The sequence below is a fragment of the Arachis ipaensis genome, chromosome B1 (genome assembly GCF_059453495.1).
Source record: "Arachis ipaensis isolate K30076 ecotype BB chromosome B1, ASM5945349v1, whole genome shotgun sequence".
Lineage (NCBI taxonomy): Eukaryota > Viridiplantae > Streptophyta > Magnoliopsida > Fabales > Fabaceae > Arachis > Arachis ipaensis.
In genome coordinates, this window is record NC_142436.1 from 103,618,338 (window position 1) to 103,633,228 (window position 14,891).

Consider the following 14,891-nt stretch of genomic DNA (forward strand, 5'->3'; position numbering starts at 1 on the left):
GTTTTGGGGGCTGGCCATTCGGCCATGCCTGGACCTTTCACTTATGTATTTTCAACGGTAGAGTTTCTACACTCCATAGATTAAGGTGTGGAGCTCTGCTGTTCCTCAAAGATTAATGCAAAGTACTACTGTTTTTCTATTCAATTCAACTTATTCCGCTTCTACGATATTCATTCGCACTTCAACCTGAATGTGATGAACGTGATAATCATCATCATTCCTTATGAACGCGTGCCTGACAACCCCTTCCGTTCTACCTTAGATTGAATGAGTATCTCTTAGATCTCTTAATCAGGATCTTCGTGGTGTAAGCTAGATTGATGGCGGCATTCATGAGAATCCGGAAAGTCTAAACCTTGTCTGTGGTATTCCGAGTAGGATTCAGAGATTGAATGACTGTGATGAGCTTCAAACTCGCGAGTGCTGGGCGTAGTGACAGACGCAAAAGGAGGGTGAATCCTATTCCAGCATGATCGAGAACCTCAGATGATTAGCCGTGCTGTGACAGAGCATTTGGACCATTTTCACAAGAGGTTGGGATGTAGCCATTGACAACGGTGATGCCCTTGCATAAAGCCAGCCATTAAAAGGAGTAAGACTGATTGGATGAAGACAGCAGGAAAGCAGAAGTTTAGAGGAATGAACACATCTCCATACACTTATCTGAAATTCTCACCAATGATATACATAAGTATTTCTATCCTTAGATTATTATTTATTTTTGAAAACTCCATAACTATTTTATATCCGCCTGACTGAGATTTACAAGGTGACCATAGCTTGCTTCATACCAACAATCTCCGTGGGATCGACCCTTACTCACGTAAGGTTTATTACTTGCACGACCCAGTGCACTTGCTGGTTAGTTGTATCGAAGTTGTGATAAAAAGTTGAGATTACAATTGAGCGTACCATGTTGATGGCGCCATTGACGATCACAATTTTGTGCACCAGACGTCAATGAGAGTTTGTCCAGTTGCTAGGAAAGGTCTTCCTAGGATGAGAGTAGCACTCTTGTGCTCCTCCATTTCCAGCACTACAAAGTCAGTGGGGAAGGCGAATGGTCCAACCCTGACAATCATGTCTTCAATCACGCCTGATGGGTATTTAATGGAGCCATCAACAAGTTGGAGACATATCCGGGTTGGTTTGACTTCTTCAGTTAAACCAAGCTTTCTGATAGTGGATGCAGGTATTAGGTTGATGCTTACCCCAAGATCACATAAAGCTGTCTTGGTGCAATCACCCTCTAATATGCATGGTATCATAAAGTCCCCGGGATCTTTAAGCTTTTCTGGGAAGCGTTTTAGAATGACTGCTGATGAGCGGATAATTTATACGCTTTTTGACATTGCTTTTAGTATGTTTTTAGTAGGATCTAGTTACTTTTAGGGATATTTTCATTAGTTTTTATGTTAAATTCACATTTCTGGACTTTACTATGAGTTTGTATATTTTTCTGTGATTTTAGGTATTTTCTGGCTGAAATTGAGGGACTTGAGCAGAAATCAGATTCAGAGGTTGAAAAAGGACTGCTGATGCTGTTGGATTCTGACCTCCCTGCACTCAAAGTAGATTTTCTGGAGCTACAAAACTTGAAATGGCGCGCTTCCAATTGCGTTGGAAAGTAGACATCCAGGGCTTTCCAGCAATATATAATAGTCCATACTTTGGCGAAGAATAGACGACGTAAACTGGCGTTCAACGCCAGCCTTCTACCCAAATCTGGCGTCCAGCGCCAGAAAAGGATCCAAAACCAGAGTTGAACGCCAGAAATGGATCAAAACCTGGCGTTCAACTCCACAAATGGCCTCTGCACGTGCAACACTCAGGCTCAGCCCAAACACACACCAAGTGGGCCCAGGAAGTGGATTTATGCATCAATTACTTACTCATGTAAACCCTAGTAGCTAGTTTATTATAAATAGGACCTTTTACTATTGTATTAGGCATCTTTTGATCATCTTAGGATCTTAGGATCATCTTTGAACGCATTGTTCTTAGACCATGGGGTCCGGCCATCTCGGCCATGCCTGGACCTTCACTTATTTACTTTTAACGGTAGAGTTTCTACACTCCATAGATTAAGGTGTGGAGCTCTGCTGTTCCTCAAAGATTAATGCAAAGTACTACTGTTTTCTATTCAATTCTTCTTATTTCGCTTCTAAGATATCCATTCGCACCCAAGAACGTGATGAAGGTGATGATTATGTGTGACGCTCATTATCCTTCTCCCTTAGGAACACGTGCCTGACAAACACTTCTGTTCTACATGAAATAAGCTAGAATGAATATCTCTTAGATCTCCTAACCAGAATCTTCGTGGCGTACGCTAGAATGATGACAGCATTCAAGAGAATCCGGAAAGTCTAAACCTTGTCTGTGGTATTCCGAGTAGGATTCAATGATTGAATGACTGTGACGAGCTCCTAACTCGCGATTGCAGGGCGTTAGTGACAGACGCAAAAGGATAGTAAATCCTATTCCAGCATGATCGAGAACCGACAGATGAATAGCCGTGCCGTGACAGGGTGCGTGAGCATATTATTCACTGAGAGGATAAGATGAAGCCATTGACAAGGGTGATGCCTCCAAACGATTAGCCGTTCCGTGACAGGGCATTGGATCATTTTCCCGAGAGATGACCGAAAGTAGCCATTGACAGTGGTGATGTATCACATAAAGCCAGCCATGGAAAGGAGTGAGACTGATTGGATGAAGATAGCAGGAAAGCAGAGGTTCAGAGGAACGAAAAGCATCTCCATTCGCTTATCTGAAATTCCTACCAATGATTTACATAAGTATTTCTATCCCTTCTTTTATTTATTATTCGAAAACACCATTATTATTTTATATCCGCCTGACTGAGATTTACAAGGTGACCATAGCTTGCTTCATACCAACAATCTCCGTGGGATTCGACCCTTACTCACGTAAGGTATTACTTGGACGACCCAGTGCACTTGCTGGTTAGTTGTATCGAAGTTGTGAACCATGGTATTGGCACCATGTTCTTGGCGCCATTGCCAGGGAGAGAAAGAGCCATGAATTTTACATAATTAAAGTGTAATCACGATTACGCGTACCAAGTTGCTCACGTTGCCAGGGATTGTTCGAGCCTGGACATCACAATTTCGTGCACCAAGTTTTTGGCGCCGTTGCCGGGGATTGTCTGAGTTTTCGGCAAGCTTTTGGTCCGGTAACATCAGTGCCAAGTTTGGATCCGGCAACAACACCAAGTTTTTGGCGCCGTTGCCGGGGATTGTTCGAGTTTGGACAACTGACGGTTCATCTTGTTGCTCAGATTAGGTAATTTTCTTTTTATTTTATTTTCAAAAATATTTCTAAAATTTTCTCATCTGTTTTCGAAAAAAATATAAAAATGTTTTCAAAAAAATTTTTATTCAAAATTTTTAAGAATGAATTCTAGTGTTTCATGAAGCATGTAAAGCCTGGCTGGCTGTAAAGCCATGTCTAAATTTATTTGGACTGAGGCTTGCAATTTGTTATCAAGAGCAATATACTCTCGTGTTAAATGCTGAAGCTTGGCTGGCCTTTGGCCATGTCTAGTGTTTTGGACCGGAGCTTTCATTAAAAGCTTGGCTGGCTAGTGAGCCATGTCTAATTCCTGGACTGAAGCTTTAGACTAAGAATGCAAGATTCCTGGAATTCATATTAAAAATTTTGGAATCCTTATTTTTCTTTTACATATAAATTTTCGAGAAAAATCCAAAAAAAATTAGAAAATCATAAAAATCAAAAATATTTTCTGTTTCTTGTTTGAGTCTTGAGTCATGTTATAAGTTTGGTGTCAATTGCATATGCATCGTGCATTTTTCGAAAATTCATGCATTCATAGTGTTCTTCATGATCTTCAAGTTGTTCTTGGTAAGTCTTCTTGTTTGATCTTGATGAATTTTTGTTTTGTGTTGTATAGTGTTTTTCATATGCATTCTTGAATTCTTGGTGTCTAGGCATTAAAGAATTCTAAGTTTGGTGTCTTGCATGTTTTCTTTGCATTAAAAAAATTTTTTCAAAAATATGTTCTTGATGTTCATCATGACATTCATAGTATTCTTGGTGTTCATCTTGACATTCATAGCATTCTTGCATGCATTCATTGTTTTGATCTAAAAATTTCATGCATTGCATCTTTTTAGTGTTTTTGTCTCTCATCATAAAAATTCAAAAATAAAAAAAATATATCTTTCCCTTTTTCTCTCATCAAATTCGAAAATTGAGTTGACTTTTTAAAAATTTTTAAAAATCAAATTGTTTCTCATGAGTCAAATCAAATTTTCAATTTGAAAATCTTATCTTTTTCAAAATCTTTTTCAAAAATCAAATCTTTTTCAAAATTCTTAGTTATTTTCGAAAATTCCAAAAATATTTTTCAAAAATCTTTTTCTTATTTTTATACCAAATTTTTGAAAATAACATAATCAATTAATGTTTTGATTCAAAAATTTGAAGTTTGTTACTTGCTTGTTAAGAAAGATTCAAACTTTGAGTTCTAGAATCATATCTTGTGATTTCTTATGAATCAAGTCATTAATTGAGATTTTAAAAATCAAATCTTTTTCAAAATTAGTTTCTAAAATATTTTCTTATCTTATCTTTTTCAAAAATATCTTTTCAAAATATCTTTTCTAACTTCCTAACTTCTTATCTTTTCAAAATTTGTTTCAACTAACTAACTAACTTTTTGTTTATTTCTTAACTTTTTCAAAACTACCTAAATAACTCTCTCTCTCTCTCTAATTTTTGAAAATATCTTCCCTCTTTTTCAAAAATTTCTTTTTAATTAACTAATTATTCTTATTTTTTATTTTTGATTTTAAAAAAATTTTCGAAAAAAAAAACTAACATTTTTCAAAAACCATTTTCGAAAATTACTAACTCTTTTTCAAAAATATTTTCGAAAATTCTCCCCCTCCCATCTCATTCTATTTATTCATCTACTAACATCCCATCTCACATCTCAAGCCTCCTCACAGTTGTGTTTCTTCCATTACATTACATTCTTTGTCTCCCCCTCTTTTCCTCCACTCACAAAGGGATCCCTATACTGTGATATAAAGGATCTCTATTATTATTATTATTATTCTGTGCCTTCTTCTTTGTCATATGAGCAGGAGCAAGGATAAGAACATTCTTGTGGAAGCAGATCCAGAACCTGAAAGGACTCTGAAGAGAAAATTAAGAGAAGCTAAATTACAACAATCCAGAGATAATCTTTCAGAAATTTTCGAACAGGAGAAGGAGATGGCAGCCGAAAATAATAATAATGTAAGGAAGATGCTTGGTGACTTCACTGCACCTAATTCCAATTTACATGGAAGAAGCATCTACATTCCTGCCATTGGAGCAAACAACTTTGAGCTGAAACCTCAGTTAGTTTCTCTGATGCAGCAGAACTGCAAGTTTCATGGACTTCCATCTGAAGATCCTTTTCAGTTCTTAACTGAATTCTTGCAAATATGTGATACTGTTAAGACTAATGGAGTAGATCCTGAAGTCTACAGGCTCATGCTTTTCCCTTTTGCTGTAAGAGACAGAGCTAGATTATGGTTGGATTCTCAACCCAAAGACAGCCTGAACTCTTGGGATAAGCTGGTCACGGCTTTCTTAGCCAAGTACTTTCCTCCTCAAAAGCTGAGCAAGCTTAGAGCTGATGTCCAAACCTTCAGACAGAAAGAAGGTGAATCCCTCTATGAAGCTTGGGAAAGATACAAACAGTTGACCAAAAAGTGTCCTTCTGACATGCTTTCAGAATGGACCATCCTGGATATATTCTATGATGGTTTATCTGAGCTATCAAAGATGTCACTGGACACTTCTGCAGGTGGATCCATTCACCTAAAGAAAACGCCTGCAGAAGCTCAAGAACTCATTGATATGGTTGCTAATAACCAGTTCATGTACACTTCTGAGAGGAATCCTGTGAATAATGGGACGCCTATGAAGAAGGGAGTTCTTGAAGTTGATACTCTGAATGCCATATTGGCTCAGAATAAAATATTGACTCAGCAAGTCAATATGATCTCTCAGAGTCTGCATGGAATGCAAGCTGCATCCAACAGTACTCAAGAGGAATCTTCTGAAGAAGAAGCTTATGATCCTGAGAACCCTGCAATAGCAGAGGTGAATTACTTAGGTGAACCTTATGGAAACACCTATAATCCATCATGGAGAAATCATCCGAATTTCTCATGGAAGGATCAAAAGCCTCAACAAGGCTTTAATAATGGTGGAAGAAACAGGTTTAGCAATAGCAAGCCTTTTCCATCATCCACTCAGCAACAGACAGAGAACTCTGAACAGAATGCTTCTAATTTAGCAAATTTAGTCTCTGATCTATCTAAAGCCACTATGAGTTTCATGAATGAAACAGGGTCTTCCATTAAAAATTTGGAAGCACAAGTGGGCCAGCTGAGTAAAAGGATCACTGAAATCCCTCCTAGTACTCTCCCAAGCAATACAGAAGAGAATCCAAAGGGAGAGTGCAAGGCCATTGACATAAGCGCCATTGCCGAACCTGTGAGGAGAGGAGAGGACGTGAATCCCAAGGAGGAAGACCTCCTGGGACGTCCAGTGGTCAATAAGGAGCTTCCCTCTGAGGAACCAAAGGACTCTGAGGCTCATCTAGAGACCATAGAGATTCCATTGAACCTCCTTATGCCCTTCATGAGCTCTGATGAGTATTCCTCTTCTGAAGAGAATGAGGATGTTACTGAAGAGCAAACTGCCAAGTTTCTTGGTGCAATCATGAAGCTGAATGCCAAACTATTTGGCATTGATACTTGGGAAGTTGAACCTCCCTTGTTCATCAATGAACTAAGTGATCTGGATCAACTGACATTGCCTCAGAAGAGACAGGATCCTGGAAAGTTCATATTACCCTGTACCATAGGCACCATGATCTTTAAGGCTCTGTGTGACCTTGGTTCAGGAATAAACCTCATGCCCCTCTCTGTAATAGAGAAACTGGGAATCTATGGGGTGCAAGCTGCTAGAATCTCATTAGAGATGGCAGATAATTCAAGAAAACAGGCTTATGGACAAGTAGAGGACGTGTTAGTAAAGGTTGAAGGCCTTTACATCCCTGCTGATTTCATAGTCCTGGATACTGAAAAGGAAGAGGATGAATCCATCATCCTAGGAAGACCTTTTCTGGCCACAGCAAGAGCTGTGATTGATGTTGACAGAGGTGAAATAGTCCTTCAATGGAATGAGGACTCCCTTGTGTTTAAAACCCAAGGATCTCCCTCTGCAACCATGGAGAGCAAGCAGAAAAAGCTTCTCTCCAAGTAGAGTCAACCAGAGCCCCCACAGTCAAACTCTAAGTTTGGTGTTGGGAGGCCACAACCAAACTCTAAGTTTGGTGTTGAACTCCCATATCCAAACTCTAAGTTTGGTGTTGGAGAGTCTCAACAAAGCTCTGCACATCTGTGAGGCTCCATGAGAGCCCACTGTCAAGCTATTGACATTAAAGAAGCGCTTGTTAGGAGGCAACCCAATGTCTATCTAATTCTTATTGTTTTTCATGTTTTCTTAGGTTCATGATCATGTGGAGTCACAAAATAAATATAAAAATTGAAAACGGAATCAAAAATAGCAGAGGAAAAATCACACCGTGGAGGAGCATCTGTCTGGCGTTCAGCGCCAGAACAGAGCATGGTTCTGGCGCTGAACGCCCAAAATGGGCAGCTTCTGGGCGCTGAACGCCAGAAATGGCACACAGATGGGCGCTGAACGCCCAAAATGGCCACCAACCTGGCGCTGAACGCCCAGAGTTGGGTACAAAGGCATTTTTACATGCCTAATGGGCGCAGGGATGTAAATCCTTGAACACTTCAGGATCTGTGGACCCCACAGGATCCACTCAGGATTTGTAGACCCCACAGGATCCACTCAGGATCTGTGAACCCCACAGGATCCCCACCTACCTCTACTCACTTCTTCTCACCCCTCTTTCACACAACCCCATAAACACTCTTCCCCAAAAACCCTTCACCAATCACCTCAATCTCTCTTCTCCATCACCTCTTCACCATTCACATCCATCCACTCTTCCCCATAAACCTACCTCATAAACTCCACCTACCTTCAAAATTCAAAACCAATTTCCCACCCAAACCCACCCATATGGCCGAACCTTAACCCCCCCTCCCTTCCTATATAAAGACTTCCATTCTTCATCAAATTCACACAACACATCCCTCTACACTCCTCTTGGCCGAAACCACATCTCCCTCTCCCTCTCCATATTTCTTCTTCTTCTACTTCTATTCTGTTGTTTATTGCTCGAGGGCGAGCAATATTCTAAGTTTGGTGTGGTAAAAGCATAGCTTTTTTGTTTTTCCATTACCATTGATGGCACCCAAGACCGGAGAATCCTCTAGAAGAGGGAAAGGGAAGACAAAAGCTTCCACATCTGAGTCATGGGAGATGGAAAGATTCATCTCCAAAGCCCATCAAGACCACTTCTATGATGTTGTGGCCAAGAAGAAGGTGATCCCTGAGGTCCCTTTCAAACTCAAAAGAAATGAGTATCCGGAGATCCGACATGAAATTCAAAGAAGAGGTTGGGATGTTCTAACAAATCCCATCCAACAAGTCGGCATCCTAATGGTTCAAGAGTTCTATGCCAATGCATGGATCACCAAGAACCATGATCAAAGTAAGAACCCGGATCCAAAGAACTATGTTATAATGGTTCGGGGGAAATACTTAGATTTTAGTCCGGAAAATGTGAGGGTGGCGTTCAACTTGCCAAACATGGAAGAGAACGCACGCCCCTACACAAGGAGAGTCAACTTTGATCAAAGGTTGGACCAAGTCCTTATGGACATATGTGTAGAAGGAGCTCAATGGAAGATTGACTCCAAAGGCAAGCCGGTTCAACTAAGAAGATTGGACCTCAAGCCTGTAGCTAGAGGATGGTTGGAGTTCATTCAATGCTCAATCATTCCCACTAGCAACCGGTCTGAAGTTACTATAGACCGGGCCATCATGATCCATAGCATCATGGTTGGAGAAGAGGTGGAAGTTCATGAGATTATACCTCAAGAACTCTACAAGGTGGCTGACAAGTCTTCCACTATGGCAAGGTTAGCCTTTCCTCACCTCATTTGCCACCTATGCAATTCAGCTGGGATTGACATAGAGGGAGATATCCTCATCAAAGAGGACAAGCCCATCACTAAGAAAAAGATGGAGCAAGCAAGAGAGCCCACTCATGGAGCTCAAGAGGCGTATGAAGCTCATCACCATGAGATTCCGGAAATGCCTCAAATGCACTTTCCTCCACAAAACTATTGGGAGTACATAAACACCTCCCTAGGAGAATTAAGTTCCAATATGGGACAACTAAGGGTGGAACATCAAGAGCACTCCATCATGCTTCATGAAATAAGAGAAGATCAAAAAGCAATGAGGGAGGAGCAACAAAGACAAGGAAGAGACATAGAAGAGCTCAAGGACATCATTGGTTCCTCAAGAAGGAAACGCCACCATCACTAAGGTGGATTCATTCCTTGTTCTTAATTCTTCTGTTTTTCGTTTTCTATGTCATGTGCTTATCTATGTTTGTGTCTTCATTACATGATCATTAGTAGTTAGTAACTTTGTTTTAAAGTTATGAATGTCCTATGAATCCATCACCTCTCTTAAATGAAAAAAAATGTTTTAATTCAAAAGAACAAGAAGTACATGAGTTTCAAATTCATCCTTGAACTTAGCTTAATTATATTGATGTGGTGACAATGCTTCTTGTTTTTTGAATGTATGCTTGAACAGTGCATATGTCTTTTGAAGTTGTTGTTTAAGAATGTTAAATATGTTGGCTCTTGAAAGAATGATGACTAGGAAACATGTTATTTGATAATCTGAAAAATCATAAAAATGATTCTTAAAGCAAGAAAAAGCAGCAAAGAACAAAGCTTGCAAAAAAAAATATAGGCGAAAAAAAATAGAAAGAAAAAAAGAAAAAGCAAGCAGAAAAAGCCAAAAGCTCTTAAAACCAAGAGGCAAGAGCAAAAAGCCAATAACCCTTAAAACCAAAAGGCAAGGGCAAATAAAAAGGATCCCAAGGCTTTGAGCATCAGTGGATAGGAGGGCCTAAAGGAATAAAATTCTGGTCTAAGCGGCTAAACCAAGCTGTCCCTAACCATGTGCTTGTGGCGTGTAGGTGTCAAGTTAAAACTTGAGACTGAGCGGTTAAAGTCAAGGTCCAAAGCAAAAAAAGAAGAAGAGTGTGCTTAAGAACCCTGGACACCTCTAATTGGGGACTCTAGCAAAGCTGAGTCACAATCTGAAAAGGTTCACCCAATTATGTGTAATACTGGAAAACAAAGTGCTTAGGGCCACGGCCAAGACTCATAAAGAAGCTGTGTTCAAGAATCATCATACTGAACTAGGAGAATCAATAACACTATCTGAAATCTGAGTTCCTATAGATGCCAATCATTCTGAACCTCAATGGATGAAGTGAGATGCCAAAACTATTCAAGAGGCAAAAAGCTATAAGTCCCGCTCATTTGATTGAAGCTATGTTTCACTGATAGTTTGGAATTTATAGTATATTCTCTTCTTTTTATCCTATTTGATTTTCAGTTTCTTGGGGACAAGCAACAATTTAAGTTTGGTGTTGTGATGAGCGGATAATTTATACGCTTTTTGACATTGTTTTTAGTATGTTTTTAGTAGGATCTAGTTACTTTTAGGGATATTTTCATTAGTTTTTATGTTAAATTCACATTTCTGGACTTTACTATGAGTTTGTGTATTTTTCTGTGATTTCAGGTATTTTCTGGCTGAAATTGAGGGACTTGAGCAGAAATCAGATTCAGAGGTTGAAAAAGGACTGCTGATGCTGTTGGATTCTGACCTCCCTGCACACAAAGTGGATTTTCGGGAGCTACAGAACTCAAAATGGCGCGCTTCCAATTGCGTTGGAAAGTAGACATCCAGGGCTTTCCAGCAATATATAATAGTCCATACTTTGGCGAAGAATAGACGACGTAAACTGGCGTTCAACGCCAGCCTTCTACCCAAATCTGGCGTCCAGCGCCAGAAAAGGATCCAAAACCAGAGTTGAACGCCAGAAATGGATCAAAACCTGGCGTTCAACTCCACAAATGGCCTCTGCACGTGCAACACTCAGGCTCAGCCCAAACACACACCAAGTGGGCCCAGGAAGTGGATTTATGCATCAATTACTTACTCATGTAAACCCTAGTAGCTAGTTTATTATAAATAGGACCTTTTACTATTGTATTAGGCATCTTTTGATCATCTTAGGATCTTAGGATCATCTTTGAACGCATTGTTCTTAGACCATGGGGTCCGGCCATCTCGGCCATGCCTGGACCTTCACTTATTTACTTTTAACGGTAGAGTTTCTACACTCCATAGATTAAGGTGTGGAGCTCTGCTGTTCCTCAAAGATTAATGCAAAGTACTACTGTTTTCTATTCAATTCTTCTTATTTCGCTTCTAAGATATCCATTCGCACCCAAGAACGTGATGAAGGTGATGATTATGTGTGACGCTCATTATCCTTCTCCCTTAGGAACACGTGCCTGACAAACACTTCTGTTCTACATGAAATAAGCTAGAATGAATATCTCTTAGATCTCCTAACCAGAATCTTCGTGGCGTACGCTAGAATGATGACAGCATTCAAGAGAATCCGGAAAGTCTAAACCTTGTCTGTGGTATTCCGAGTAGGATTCAATGATTGAATGACTGTGACGAGCTCCTAACTCGCGATTGCAGGGCGTTAGTGACAGACGCAAAAGGATAGTAAATCCTATTCCAGCATGATCGAGAACCGACAGATGAATAGCCGTGCCGTGACAGGGTGCGTGAGCATATTATTCACTGAGAGGATAAGATGAAGCCATTGACAAGGGTGATGCCTCCAAACGATTAGCCGTTCCGTGACAGGGCATTGGATCATTTTCCCGAGAGATGACCGAAAGTAGCCATTGACAGTGGTGATGTATCACATAAAGCCAGCCATGGAAAGGAGTGAGACTGATTGGATGAAGATAGCAGGAAAGCAGAGGTTCAGAGGAACGAAAAGCATCTCCATTCGCTTATCTGAAATTCCTACCAATGATTTACATAAGTATTTCTATCCCTTCTTTTATTTATTATTCGAAAACACCATTATTATTTTATATCCGCCTGACTGAGATTTACAAGGTGACCATAGCTTGCTTCATACCAACAATCTCCGTGGGATTCGACCCTTACTCACGTAAGGTATTACTTGGACGACCCAGTGCACTTGCTGGTTAGTTGTATCGAAGTTGTGAACCATGGTATTGGCACCATGTTCTTGGCGCCATTGCCAGGGAGAGAAAGAGCCATGAATTTTACATAATTAAAGTGTAATCACGATTACGCGTACCAAGTTGCTCACGTTGCCAGGGATTGTTCGAGCCTGGACATCACAATTTCGTGCACCAAGTTTTTGGCGCCGTTGCCGGGGATTGTCTGAGTTTTCGGCAAGCTTTTGGTCCGGTAACATCAGTGCCAAGTTTGGATCCGGCAACAACACCAAGTTTTTGGCGCCGTTGCCGGGGATTGTTCGAGTTTGGACAACTGACGGTTCATCTTGTTGCTCAGATTAGGTAATTTTCTTTTTATTTTATTTTCAAAAATATTTCTAAAATTTTCTCATCTGTTTTCGAAAAAAATATAAAAATGTTTTCAAAAAAATTTTTATTCAAAATTTTTAAGAATGAATTCTAGTGTTTCATGAAGCATGTAAAGCCTGGCTGGCTGTAAAGCCATGTCTAAATTTATTTGGACTGAGGCTTGCAATTTGTTATCAAGAGCAATATACTCTCGTGTTAAATGCTGAAGCTTGGCTGGCCTTTGGCCATGTCTAGTGTTTTGGACCGGAGCTTTCATTAAAAGCTTGGCTGGCTAGTGAGCCATGTCTAATTCCTGGACTGAAGCTTTAGACTAAGAATGCAAGATTCCTGGAATTCATATTAAAAATTTTGGAATCCTTATTTTTCTTTTACATATAAATTTTCGAGAAAAATCCAAAAAAAATTAGAAAATCATAAAAATCAAAAATATTTTCTGTTTCTTGTTTGAGTCTTGAGTCATGTTATAAGTTTGGTGTCAATTGCATATGCATCGTGCATTTTTCGAAAATTCATGCATTCATAGTGTTCTTCATGATCTTCAAGTTGTTCTTGGTAAGTCTTCTTGTTTGATCTTGATGAATTTTTGTTTTGTGTTGTATAGTGTTTTTCATATGCATTCTTGAATTCTTGGTGTCTAGGCATTAAAGAATTCTAAGTTTGGTGTCTTGCATGTTTTCTTTGCATTAAAAAAATTTTTTCAAAAATATGTTCTTGATGTTCATCATGACATTCATAGTATTCTTGGTGTTCATCTTGACATTCATAGCATTCTTGCATGCATTCATTGTTTTGATCTAAAAATTTCATGCATTGCATCTTTTTAGTGTTTTTGTCTCTCATCATAAAAATTCAAAAATAAAAAAAATATATCTTTCCCTTTTTCTCTCATCAAATTCGAAAATTGAGTTGACTTTTTAAAAATTTTTAAAAATCAAATTGTTTCTCATGAGTCAAATCAAATTTTCAATTTGAAAATCTTATCTTTTTCAAAATCTTTTTCAAAAATCAAATCTTTTTCAAAATTCTTAGTTATTTTCGAAAATTCCAAAAATATTTTTCAAAAATCTTTTTCTTATTTTTATACCAAATTTTTGAAAATAACATAATCAATTAATGTTTTGATTCAAAAATTTGAAGTTTGTTACTTGCTTGTTAAGAAAGATTCAAACTTTGAGTTCTAGAATCATATCTTGTGATTTCTTATGAATCAAGTCATTAATTGAGATTTTAAAAATCAAATCTTTTTCAAAATTAGTTTCTAAAATATTTTCTTATCTTATCTTTTTCAAAAATATCTTTTCAAAATATCTTTTCTAACTTCCTAACTTCTTATCTTTTCAAAATTTGTTTCAACTAACTAACTAACTTTTTGTTTATTTCTTAACTTTTTCAAAACTACCTAAATAACTCTCTCTCTCTCTCTAATTTTTGAAAATATCTTCCCTCTTTTTCAAAAATTTCTTTTTAATTAACTAATTATTCTTATTTTTTATTTTTGATTTTAAAAAAATTTTCGAAAAAAAAAACTAACATTTTTCAAAAACCATTTTCGAAAATTACTAACTCTTTTTCAAAAATATTTTCGAAAATTCTCCCCCTCCCATCTCATTCTATTTATTCATCTACTAACATCCCATCTCACATCTCAAGCCTCCTCACAGTTGTGTTTCTTCCATTACATTACATTCTTTGTCTCCCCCTCTTTTCCTCCACTCACAAAGGGATCCCTATACTGTGATATAAAGGATCTCTATTATTATTATTATTATTCTGTGCCTTCTTCTTTGTCATATGAGCAGGAGCAAGGATAAGAACATTCTTGTGGAAGCAGATCCAGAACCTGAAAGGACTCTGAAGAGAAAATTAAGAGAAGCTAAATTACAACAATCCAGAGATAATCTTTCAGAAATTTTCGAACAGGAGAAGGAGATGGCAGCCGAAAATAATAATAATGTAAGGAAGATGCTTGGTGACTTCACTGCACCTAATTCCAATTTACATGGAAGAAGCATCTACATTCCTGCCATTGGAGCAAACAACTTTGAGCTGAAACCTCAGTTAGTTTCTCTGATGCAGCAGAACTGCAAGTTTCATGGACTTCCATCTGAAGATCCTTTTCAGTTCTTAACTGAATTCTTGCAAATATGTGATACTGTTAAGACTAATGGAGTAGATCCTGAAGTCTACAGGCTCATGCTTTTCCCTTTTGCTGTAAGAGAC

The 14,891-nt window shown here is 38.5% G+C and overlaps 1 non-coding gene across 1 annotated transcript; it reads right to left on the minus strand.

The window, feature by feature from the left end:
- Window positions 1–5,661: 5,661 nt before the first annotated feature.
- On the minus strand, window positions 5,662–5,769 carry LOC148577724 (small nucleolar RNA R71). Its single transcript, XR_015903395.1, has one exon. It is a non-coding gene; the product is annotated as a small nucleolar RNA R71 (small nucleolar RNA).
- Between the last annotated feature and the right edge of the window lie 9,122 nt (window positions 5,770–14,891).